The 11,575-nt window shown below is 51.1% G+C and overlaps 1 protein-coding gene across 1 annotated transcript in view; it reads left to right on the top strand.

Moving 5' to 3' along the window:
* Positions 1-868: 868 nt before the first annotated feature.
* The window catches only part of LOC140364851 (zinc finger E-box-binding homeobox 1-like), a 75,836-nt gene continuing 65,129 nt past the window's right edge, over positions 869-11,575 (top strand). The window contains exon 1 of the mRNA XM_072451236.1: positions 869-1,019. The gene's annotated coding sequence lies outside the window, so the exon portion shown is untranslated. The remainder of the gene's footprint in view (positions 1,020-11,575) is intronic.

Genomic DNA, 11,575 nt, shown 5'->3' with positions numbered 1-11,575 from the left:
TCTAATAAAGCTCTCTGTGGGCAGGCTCCTGGGGGCCCGCTCAGCGACAGGCGATGGTGTGAATGCACTGCACAGACCAAGAGCTTCACTGCAGAGGACACGGCTCATCACAGTCGTCCTTTGAAAGAGCTCAACTTTTCTGGACTGATCTGATCTGGGACTTGGCTGGGAGGCTCCGCCTACTTGTCTCCGCACTCTATGGGTTTCAACAGATCCACTGCATTTCCATACATGAATCCATGTGTTCGTTGTCATCTGCTGTGGCCTTTCGCTGTTGGTGAGGTGAAAGGTCAAAGCGTTGGTAGAAGACAGACGTTGTGGACAAACGAGGTCTTTGGACATGTTCCTTTGTGTTGTCAGGGCTCACAGTGAACATGTAGCGTTCATCCTCCAGATGGCAGCAGACTTCGTGATGATGAGTAAGTTGTGTTGATGACATCATAATCTCAGAGGCGGGGCTTATATAACTATAACTATATACTTCACTGTTTTTGAAGGAAATGTTTGTCCTCGTTCGTTCTTAGTTTGGTTTTGCTCCACAAACTTGTCCTTCGGGTCTTCTGTCCTGAAGAGTGGACGAGTGGCACCAGTGTCTGAGGCTGTTGCCACAATATGACGTGACTTAAGTTTATTTGTGCCGACAGAGAAAGTGCAGCTGCTGCAGTGTCGTGAGCTCGAATCCGACCATTGACTGCATGTCCTCCCTTCTCTCATCCCCCTTTCACGCTGAGCTGTCCTGTCTAATAAAGTTTACACGCCCTAAAAATGAATGAAAAAGAACCAGTAATTACAGCGATATGAACCATACATCTGACCTCTGACCTCTGCCACATCACGGGATCACACTTGACCCTCCTCTTCCCCTTGTGTCTGCGCAGTCACCACCTACAACAACGGGCTGGAGGCCTCGGACACAGATGACGAGGACAAACTGCACATCGTGGAGGAGGCGGACGGGGCGGAGTGTGACGGCACCCTGCCCGACGAGGAGCACCCGAGGGAGCACCGCTGGGACCACGGTGAGTCCCCGCACGCGCCCGTATCTCAGCACACAGCCGTCGTCCTCAGCCTGGCCCGGGGCCCCTCACACCGGCCCACGCAGGAGCCACATAAGCACGTTTTACACTCACAATCCCATTTGCACAGAATATGAAAACTATGCCCATGTGGAGCAGAAGACACAGAACATCTGACAGTTTGGTCCCTCACACGTGTGTCTGGAAGCAACGGCTCAGATGAGATGATAGGACGTGATAGGACAAGCAGGACACAGATCTTGTGTTTCGCTTTGTCAGGAGCCACAATAAGATATTTGCAGGTCATAAAGCCTCTGACATAAAGAGAGGTTCAAAATGTATTTTTGTGACTGATTATATTGATCAGAAGTTATATTGGGGTGACGTGGCAAACACATTTGTTCATTAAACTTGTGTGGGCGCCGGTGGAAACGTAGCTACAGTCTTGGTTTATGGTGTATTATACATGAACTATGAGCACAGTTGGAATGTGGCACGTTCCTCTCACGTCTGCTCACGTGGGCCATGGGCTTCTCTGATTGGTCGTCCCAGGACAGGATCGTAGATCTTTGTAAAGTACAAACGCGTTGTCTTGGCCACACACAATGGGGACATGGGACATCCCAGGAGGGAAGGACATGCAGCAAACTGTCAGACTCATGATGCGTTTCATTCTGCCACGAGCCAAAGTCACAAAGTCACGTCTTTCACACATTTACAGAGCGTCTTTATTTCTATTGCATATGTTTCAATTATAATGAAAAGAGAGCATTAGAATCCAAGCATCTGTTATCTAAGATGGTGTTGAGTGCTGTGGTCTTGTGCTCCTGTGACCCTGTGGGGGCCCCTGTGGGGGCCCCTGTGTGGGGGCCCCTGTGCCCTCTGTTTGTCCCATTGTGTGAGGGGCAGGTATGACCGGGGCAGGAAGCGGCACAGACAATGTCAGCTCAGCTCTGAGACCTTCAAGTCCAGGGCCAGGGCCGGTTCTGAGCCCAAATGTGCTTTTCCTACAAGAAACAACCGACACGCACGACAATGTGCCCCGCCCCTCAGCTGGCCCCGCCCCGCAACTGGAGGGGCGGGGCGTATTACTGGTAGGGCTGGGCAATGAGTCAGTCGACCCTGATTAAAAACATTAGTAATAGTATTACCATTATTAAACAGGCTCAGATTAAACGTTTGTACAGTTTAAAAGCCATTTTTATTTTGTTTTTGGAAAGAGCAAATAAATAATAAAAATATAGGGGAAAAACATTTTTTTCTTCTTTTTTTCATACGGCCCCGCCCTAATTACACGATGCAAAACTGACATGTACAATAAAGGTATAACTAGAACTAAAGAACAAACATGAAGCTGTTTTGTGAGGATTGTTTGTCCCGTAGGCTTTATTAGACAGGACAGGGGTGAGAGAGACGGGAGGACATACAGTAAAGTGTCGGGATTCAAACTTACAACCCTACGACCGGCTGCACATGGTGTCTGGCATGTGTGCTGCTGCCTTAACCCCTCCACCACCGGCAGCACACATGAAGTTACAAAGTGACTGTTTGAGTTGGTCCGATGTTCACATCAGGAGCTCTGCACATAGTGGAGCTGCAGACGGGTGGAGCTGCAGACGGGTGGAGCTGCAGACGGGTGGCGCTGCAGACGGGTGGAGCTGCAGACGGGTGGCGCTGCAGACGGGTGGAGCTGCAGATGGGTGGAGCTGCAGACGGGTGGAGCTGCAGACGGGTGGAGCTGCAGACGGGTGGCGCTGCAGACGGGTGGAGCTGCAGATGGGTGGAGCTGCAGACGGGTGGAGCTGCAGACGGGTGGAGCTGCAGACGGGTGGAGCTGCAGACGGGTGGCGCTGCAGACGGGTGGAGCTGCAGACGGGTGGAGCTGCAGACGGGTGGAGCTGCAGACGGGTGGAGCTGCAGATGGGTGGAGCTGCAGACGGGTGGAGCTGCAGACGGGTGGAGCTGCAGACGGGTGGAGCTGCAGACGGGTGGAGCTGCAGATGGGTGGAGCTGCAGACGGGTGGAGCTGCAGACGGGTGGCGCTGCAGACGGGTGGAGCTGCAGACGGGTGGAGCTGCAGATGGGTGGAGCTGCAGACGGGTGGAGCTGCAGACGGGTGGCGCTGCAGACGGGTGGCGCTGCAGACGGGTGGAGCTGCAGACGGGTGGAGCTGCAGACGGGTGGAGCTGCAGACGGGTGGAGCTGCAGACGGGTGGAGCTGCAGACGGGTGGAGCTGCAGCATGTCATTATGAAGTCCTGTGACGACTCGTGTTTAAATGACCAGAATCACATGTTTGACAGAAGAAAGTCCCAGGTCAAAGTGCAGTGGCACCGTGACCTTTGCCCTGTCCTCATGTCATGTTGTGATGTCATGTGATGTCATGTTGTGATGTCATGTGACCCCGCCCTGTTGTGGGCGGGTCTGGCAGAGGGGATGTGAGGCGTGGAGGCTCTTTGGGGCGGGGTCACATGACTCATCTGGCACACGCTGTGGTCAGACACATTCTGACCTTTGGGATGGTTCTCACGTGTGATTGGATCATTTTAAAAGTCGTGTATAAGTAGAAGTAGAAGTATCGAGTACACAGAGTACACGGGGAAGTAGAAGTTCATCTCTCTGAGCTTTCATCCCAGGCTCACATTAGCATGTCGAGGAAAGCTAGCATTTTTAAACATCCCTTTTGTCACGTCCGGATCCATCAGCGTTTTACAAGCATTTCACTGAAGCAGCTGTGAGACCGCAGTGCTCTCTGTGCTCTCTGTGCTCTCTGTGCTCTGTACTCTGTGCTCTGTACTCTGTGCTCTCTGTGCTCTGTACTCTGTGCTCTGTACTCTGTGCTCTCTGTGCTCTGTACTCTGTGCTCTGTACTCTGTGCTCTCTGTGCTCTGTGCTCTGTGCTCTCTGTACTCTGTGCTCTGTACTCTGTGCTCTCTGTGCTCTGTACTCTGTGCTCTGTACTCTGTGCTCTCTGTGCTCTGTACTCTGTGCTCTCTGTGCTCTGTACTCTGTGCTCCCTGTGCTCTGTGCTCTCTGTGCTCTGTGCTCTGTGCTCTGTACTCTGTGCTCTCTGTGCTCTGTACTCTGTGCTCTGTACTCTGTGCTCTCTGTACTCTGTACTCTGTGCTCTGTGTGCTCTGTACTCTGTGCTCTGTGCTCTCTGTGCTCTCTGCTCTCTGTACTCTGTGCTCTGTACTCTGTGCTCTCTGTGCTCTGTACTCTGTACTCTGTGCTCTCTGTGCTCTGTGCTCTGTGCTCTGTACTCTGTGCTCTGTGCTCTCTGTACTCTGTGCTCTGTACTCTGTGCTCTGTGCTCTGTGCTCTTTGCTCTCTGTGCTCTGTACTCTGTGCTCTGTACTCTGTGCTCTGTGCTCTTTGCTCTCTGTGCTCTGTACTCTGTACTCTGTGCTCTCTGTGCTCTGTGCTCTGTACTCTGTGCTCTGTGCTCTTTGCTCTCTGTACTCTGTGCTCTCTGTGCTCTCTGTGCTCTCTGTGCTCTCTGTACTCTGTACTCTGTGCTCTGTGTGCTCTGTACTCTGTGCTCTGTACTCTGTACTCTGTGCTCTCTGTGCTCTCTGTGCTCTGTACTCTGTGCTCTCTGTGCTCTGTACTCTGTGCTCTGTACTCTGTGCTCTCTGTACTCTGTACTCTGTGCTCTGTGTGCTCTGTGCTCTGTGCTCTCTGTGCTCTCTGTGCTCTGTACTCTGTGCTCTCTGTGCTCTCTGTACTCTGTGCTCTGTGTGCTCTGTACTCTGTGCTCTCTGTGCTCTGTGCTCTGTGCTCTCTGTGCTCTCTGTGCTCTGTGCTCTATACTCTGTGCTCTGTGCTCTCTGTGCTCTGTGTGCTCTGTGCTCTCTGTGCTCTCTGTACTCTGTGCTCTGTGCTCTCTGTACTCTCTGTGCTCTGTGCTCTGTGTGCTCTGTGTGCTCTGTGCTCTCTGTGCTCTCTGTGCTTTGTGCTCTCTGTGCTCTCTGTGCTCTCTGTGCTCTGTGTGCTCTGTGCTATTTGTGCTCTCTGTGCTCTGTACTCTGTGCTCTGTGCTCTCTGTACTCTGTACTCTGTACTCTGTACTCTGTACTCTTTGCTCTCTGTGCTCCCTGCTCTGTACTCTCTGTGCTCTCTACTCTGTGCTCTGTACTCTGTGCTCTCTGTACTCTCTGTACTCTGTACTCTTTGCTCTCTGTGCTCCCTGCTCTGTACTCTCTGTGCTCTGTGCTCTGTACTCTGTGCTCTGTGCTCTCTGTACTCTGTGCTCTGTGCTCTGTACTCTGTGCTCTGTGCTCTGTGCTCTGTGCTCTTTGCTCTCTGTGCTCTGTGCTCTGTACTCTGTGCTCTGTGCTCTCTGTACTCTGTGCTCTGCACTCTGTGCTCTGTGCTCTTTGCTCTCTGTGCTCTGTACTCTGTGCTCTGTACTCTGTGCTCTGTGCTCTTTACTCTCTGTGCTCTGTACTCTGTGCTCTGTGCTCTGTGCTCTGTGCTCTCTGTGCCTTGTGCTCTGTACTCTGTGCTCTGTGCTCTGTGCTCTTTGCTCTCTGTGCTCTGTACTCTGTGCTCTGTGCTCTCTGTACTCTGTGCTCTGTACTCTGTGCTCTGTGTGCTCTGTGCTATTTGTGCTCTCTGTGCTCTGTACTCTGTGCTCTGTGCTCTCTGTACTCTCTGTACTCTGTACTCTGTACTCTGTACTCTGTACTCTTTGCTCTCTGTGCTCCCTGCGCTGTACTCTCTGTGCTCTCTACTCTGTGCTCTGTACTCTGTGCTCTCTGTACTCTCTGTACTCTGTACTCTTTGCTCTCTGTGCTCCCTGCTCTGTACTCTCTGTGCTCTGTGCTCTGTACTCTGTGCTCTGTGCTCTCTGTACTCTGTGCTCTGTGCTCTGTACTCTGTGCTCTGTGCTCTGTGCTCTGTGCTCTGTGCTCTTTGCTCTCTGTGCTCTGTGCTCTGTACTCTGTGCTCTGTGCTCTCTGTACTCTGTGCTCTGCACTCTGTGCTCTGTGCTCTTTGCTCTCTGTGCTCTGTACTCTGTGCTCTGTACTCTGTGCTCTGTGCTCTTTGCTCTCTGTGCTCTGTACTCTGTGCTCTGTGCTCTGTGCTCTGTGCTCTCTGTGCCTTGTGCTCTGTACTCTGTGCTCTGTGCTTTGTGCTCTTTGCTCTCTGTGCTCTGTACTCTGTGCTCTGTGCTCTCTGTACTCTGTGCTCTGTACTCTGTGCTCTGTGCTCTTTGCTCTTTGCTCTCTGTGCTCTGTACTCTGTGCTCTGTGCTCTGTGCTCTCTGTGCTCTGTGCTCTTTGCTCTCTGTGCTCTGTGCTCTCTGTGCTCTGTGCTCTCTGTACTCTGTGCTCTGTGCTCTGTGCTCTGTGCTCTCTGTGCTCTGACATGTGTGAGAAGCTCTTCTAAGCAGAATTAGTACATGATAATTAGAATTCTTATAATGAAGCGTGCGGTGAGCAGACTCTGGACGGATGATGGATGTTTATACGACTGTATCGTATCTACAACAGGTTTTTACGTCACCATGACAACTCCCGCTGTCATGGTGACGCTGTCCATCACTGAGCAACTCCCCAAATGAAACAAGCAAATGGATCAAGTTTACTCTGGTGAAGGTGAATTAACTAAAAACACAAAGCAGCACTTCTGAACAGGCTCTGAACAGGCTCCGAACAGGCTCCGAACAGGCTCCGAACAGGCTCCGAACAGGCTCCGAACAGGCTCTGAACAGGCTCCGAACAGGCTCCGAACAGGCTCCGAACAGGCTCTGAACAGGCTCCTCGCCACTGTTTTCTTTAGCCCTCTCCTTTCTTACTCTCCTCATCATGTATCAAACAGGAGCGTGTTTCTCATCCCTCGCTGGCCTCTGGAGCTGCCTCCACCCTCTGGAGCTGCCTCCACCCTCTGGAGCTGCCTCCACCCTCTAATCTTCTCCTGCAGCTCAGAAGGCTCCAGATGAAAGCTTTTCCCAGAGTCCTGATGACATGTTATCACCTCCACCGCTGCAGCCTGCCCTACACTTAGCTCCTACTACACTTAGCTCCTAAAGGTGGAGCTGCCACTACACTTAACTCCTAAAGGTGGAGCTGCCACTACACTTAACTCCTAAAGGTGGAGCTGCCACTACACTTAGCTCCTAAAGGTGGAGCTGCCACTACACTTAACTCCTAAAGGTGGAGCTGCCACTACACTTAACTCCTAAAGGTGGAGCTGCCACTACACTTAGCTCCTAAAGGTGGAGCTGCCACTACACTTAACTCCTAAAGGTGGAGCTGCCACTACACTTAGCTCCTAAAGGTGGAGCTGCCACTACACTTAGCTCCTAAAGGTGGAGCTGCCACTACACTTAACTCCTAAAGGTGGAGCTGCCACTACACTTAGCTCCTAAAGGTGGAGCTGCCACTACACTTAGCTCCTAAAGGTGGAGCTGCCACTACACTTAGCTCCTAAAGGTGGAGCTGCCACTACACTTAACTCCTAAAGGTGGAGCTGCCACTACACTTAACTCCTAAAGGTGGAGCTGCCACTACACTTAGCTCCTAAAGGTGGAGCTGCCACTACACTTAACTCCTAAAGGTGGAGCTGCCACTACACTTAGCTCCTAAAGGTGGAGCTGCCACTACACTTAGCTCCTAAAGGTGGAGCTGCCACTACACTTAGCTCCTAAAGGTGGAGCTGCCACTACACTTAGCTCCTAAAGGTGGAGCTGCCACTACACTTAGCTCCTAAAGGTGGAGCTGCCACTACACTTAACTCCTAAAGGTGGAGCTGCCACTACACTTAGCTCCTAAAGGTGGAGCTGCCACTACACTTAACTCCTAAAGGTGGAGCTGCCACTACACTTAACTCCTAAAGGTGGAGCTGCCACTACACTTAGCTCCTAAAGGTGGAGCTGCCACTACACTTAACTCCTAAAGGTGGAGCTGCCACTACACTTAGCTCCTAAAGGTGGAGCTGCCACTACACTTAACTCCTAAAGGTGGAGCTGCCACTACACTTAGCTCCTAAAGGTGGAGCTGCCACTACACTTAGCTCCTAAAGGTGGATTTTGGACTTGTTACATCAGCATTTCACACATCTATATTTGACATATATTATTATTTTGAGGTGTTTTGTATTAAATGCATTGGAGTTATTTTCAGATACAATATGAGATTCTAGTGTTGTACAACTAGACAGAAAGCTTGACTTATGCTCCAGAGCGACTTATATGTGATTTCATTCATTATTTTCACACTGACGACCACAAGAGGGCGCTCTAGGCTCTAAGCGACGCAGAAGAAGAATCTGCACTTCTTCTGGAGTTTGTGAAGTTGTTTAGAAGTGACACAGAGGAAGAAGAATTCAATGGATGTAGTGATTTGGGGTAAAACTGATGCTTTGCTAAACGTGTTAGCATGTTAGCATGTTCTTTATGCTATATTTATCTGAATAACTGTTCATATGTTACGTTAACATACCAGACACTTACCACAGTTCTGTCTGTGCCTCATGTAGCTGAAGGTGTTAGCGTTAGCATACGTCATGTAGCTGAAGGTGTTAGCGTTAGCATGCGTACACCTGTTCACCATGTTCTCTCATCTGCTGTGGCGGGCTGTGGGTCTGAGGTCTGGGCCTTCAATGAGGTGGAGGTGAGGTCCCACCTCTTATTACATCATTATGATGCCGTGGCTCTCCACACTTCATTTAGACAGAAATGCACTTTAACCAGGCGTCGCGTCACCTTGAGTTGCAGAGGAAGAGTACAATATGTCGCCCGCTCCGTCGCCCGCTCCGTCAGCCGCTCCGTCGCGGTGCTGTCGTGCACTTGCGTTTAGAGACAGGGCGTCATCACCAGACACTACATTTCCTGTCTCGCAGAGTCTTGGGAAAGGCGTTATAATTATGCCCTCGACCAAATCGATATCTTTTCCTCCTTCCACCGTTGTGGGTTGAAAAAGCAGCTTAGAAGAAGGCAAATTAATTTGTTGATCAAATTGTTGATTCAGTTTCCTCGTTCTGAGGTTCTGCAGACCCCGCCCATAGGACCTGTCTCTCAATATTTGTGATCCAATCAAAAGACGTGCTACACCTGCTGCTCCTGCGCAACAGCAGCAGACGCACAAGAGCAACTCTGAAGCTGATTGGTTGACACTAAATGTTAATTTCCATTCGCATTAAGCTGCAGATTTTAGATCCCTGGAGACACATGAGAATGAATATGATTGGATCAAAGCTCTAACATAAAGACCTCCAAACCTGAGCCTGGGGCAGAAGCAACAAGAGAAAAGCCACGACATGAAGAGTAAAACTCTTACTCTGGGGAATAATGTAATAAATATTTGTGGGAAAATGTTTGTATTTTTCAATGATATTCTTGATTGTGTTTAGGCAGAGAAGGCTGGTCCTGACGGCCACCACTGATCATCTGTTTTTATTTTAAACTGTATTTCAAGATGAAATGTCTGTTCTTGGTCCTCGATTTTATCAAATAAATTTCCCCCAGAAAACTGCGACTTATACTCCAGTGCGACTTATACTCCAGTGCGACTTATACTCCAGTGCGACTTATACTCCAGTGCGACTTATACTCCAGTGCGACTCATACTCCAGTGCGATTTATACTCCAGTGCGACTCATACTCCAGTGCGATTTATACTCCAGTGCGACTCATACTCCAGTGCGACTTATACTCCAGTGCGACTTATAGTCGGAAACCGTTAACAGTACAAATATGCCCGCCTTATCAGCTCAAAAATATCACCACTGTAATACATTAGCATCAGCCATGAAAATAAACATGTCATGTTTGGATATAATACACATTTATACACGTCACGTTCTTCTTCATGTCTTTATTTGGCACAATAAGAATGTGTTTGACAGAGACACATCCTCCAGCTTTAGGACCCTCTGGAGGGGGAGATAAAGGTGCAATGCAATGGCATAGCAGGAAGTGCAGGGGCCAGAGGTCAAAGCCAAGACAGGAAGTGGCTCACGGCACAGGACGGTGTCGTTCTGCAGGGGGGGTGATGGGGGAGTGGTGATGGGGGAGTGGTGATGGGGGAGTGGTGATGGGGGGAGTGGTGATGGGGGGAGTGGTGATGGGGGAGTGGTGATGGGGGGAGTGGTGATGGGGGAGTGGTGATGGGGGGAGTGGTGATGGGGGAGTGGTGATGGGGGAGTGGTGATGGGGGAGTGGTGATGGGGGGAGTGGTGATGGGGGAGTGGTGATGGGGGAGTGGTGATGGGGGGAGTGGTGATGGGGGAGTGGTGATGGGGGGAGGTGATGGGGGGGAGGTGATGGGGGGGAGTGGTGATGGGGGGGAGGTGATGGGGGGAGTGGTGATGGGGGGGAGTGGTGATGGGGGAGTGGTGATGGGGGGGAGTGGTGATGGGGGGAGTGGTGATGGGGGAGTGGTGATGGGGGAGTGGTGATGGGGGAGTGGTGATGGGGGGAGGTGATGGGGGAGTGGTGATGGGGGAGTGGTGATGGGGGGGAGGTGATGGGGGGAGTGGTGATGGGGGGGAGTGGTGATGGGGGAGTGGTGATGGGGGGAGTGGTGATGGGGGAGTGGTGATGGGGGAGTGGTGATGGGGGGAGTGGTGATGGGGGAGTGGTGATGGGGGGAGGTGATGGGGGAGTGGTGATGGGGGGGAGGTGATGGGGGGGAGTGGTGATGGGGGGGAGGTGATGGGGGGAGTGGTGATGGGGGGGAGTGGTGATGGGGGAGTGGTGATGGGGGAGTGGTGATGGGGGGGAGTGGTGATGGGGGGAGTGGTGATGGGGGAGTGGTGATGGGGGAGTGGTGATGGGGGAGTGGTGATGGGGGGAGGTGATGGGGGAGTGGTGATGGGGGAGTGGTGATGGGGGGGAGGTGATGGGGGGAGTGGTGATGGGGGGGAGTGGTGATGGGGGAGTGGTGATGGGGGGGAGGTGATGGGGGAGTGGTGATGGGTGATGGGTGGTCTGCACTTTTCTAACCTTGTTTGTAGGATAAAGGGTTTCCAGAAATATCAACTAGTATTGAAACTACTCATTCAAACAAGTATCAAGGTAACAACATGTCAGTTAGTACATTGCACATGGGCATGACAGTATTGCACAGGGGTATGTCAGTATTGCACATGGGTATGACAGTATTACACATGGGTATGACAGTATTACACATGGGTATGACAGTATTGTACAGGGGTATGACAGTATTGCACATGGGTATGACAGTATTGCACATGGGTATGTCAGTATTGCACAGGGGTATGACAGTATTGCACAGGGGTATGACAGTATTGCACATGGGTATGACAGTATTGCACATGGGTATGTCAGTATTGCACATGGGTATGGCAGTATTACACATGGGTATGACAGTATTGCACATGGGTATGTCAGTATTGCACAGGGGTATGACAGTATTGCACAGGGGTATGACAGTATTGCACATGGGTATGACAGTATTGCACATGGGTATGTCAGTATTGCACATGGGTATGACAGTATTACACATGGGTATGACAGTATTGCACATGGGTATGTCAGTATTGCACATGGGTATGACAGTATTACACATGGGTATGACAGTATTGCACATG

Source organism: Eucyclogobius newberryi, unplaced genomic scaffold, assembly GCF_026437365.1.
Source record: "Eucyclogobius newberryi isolate DKJ021-1_F unplaced genomic scaffold, fEucNew1.0.hap1 SCAF_18, whole genome shotgun sequence".
Classification (NCBI taxonomy): Eukaryota; Metazoa; Chordata; class Actinopteri; order Gobiiformes; family Gobiidae; genus Eucyclogobius; species Eucyclogobius newberryi.
This window is presented reverse-complemented; position numbering and strand designations above follow the sequence as displayed.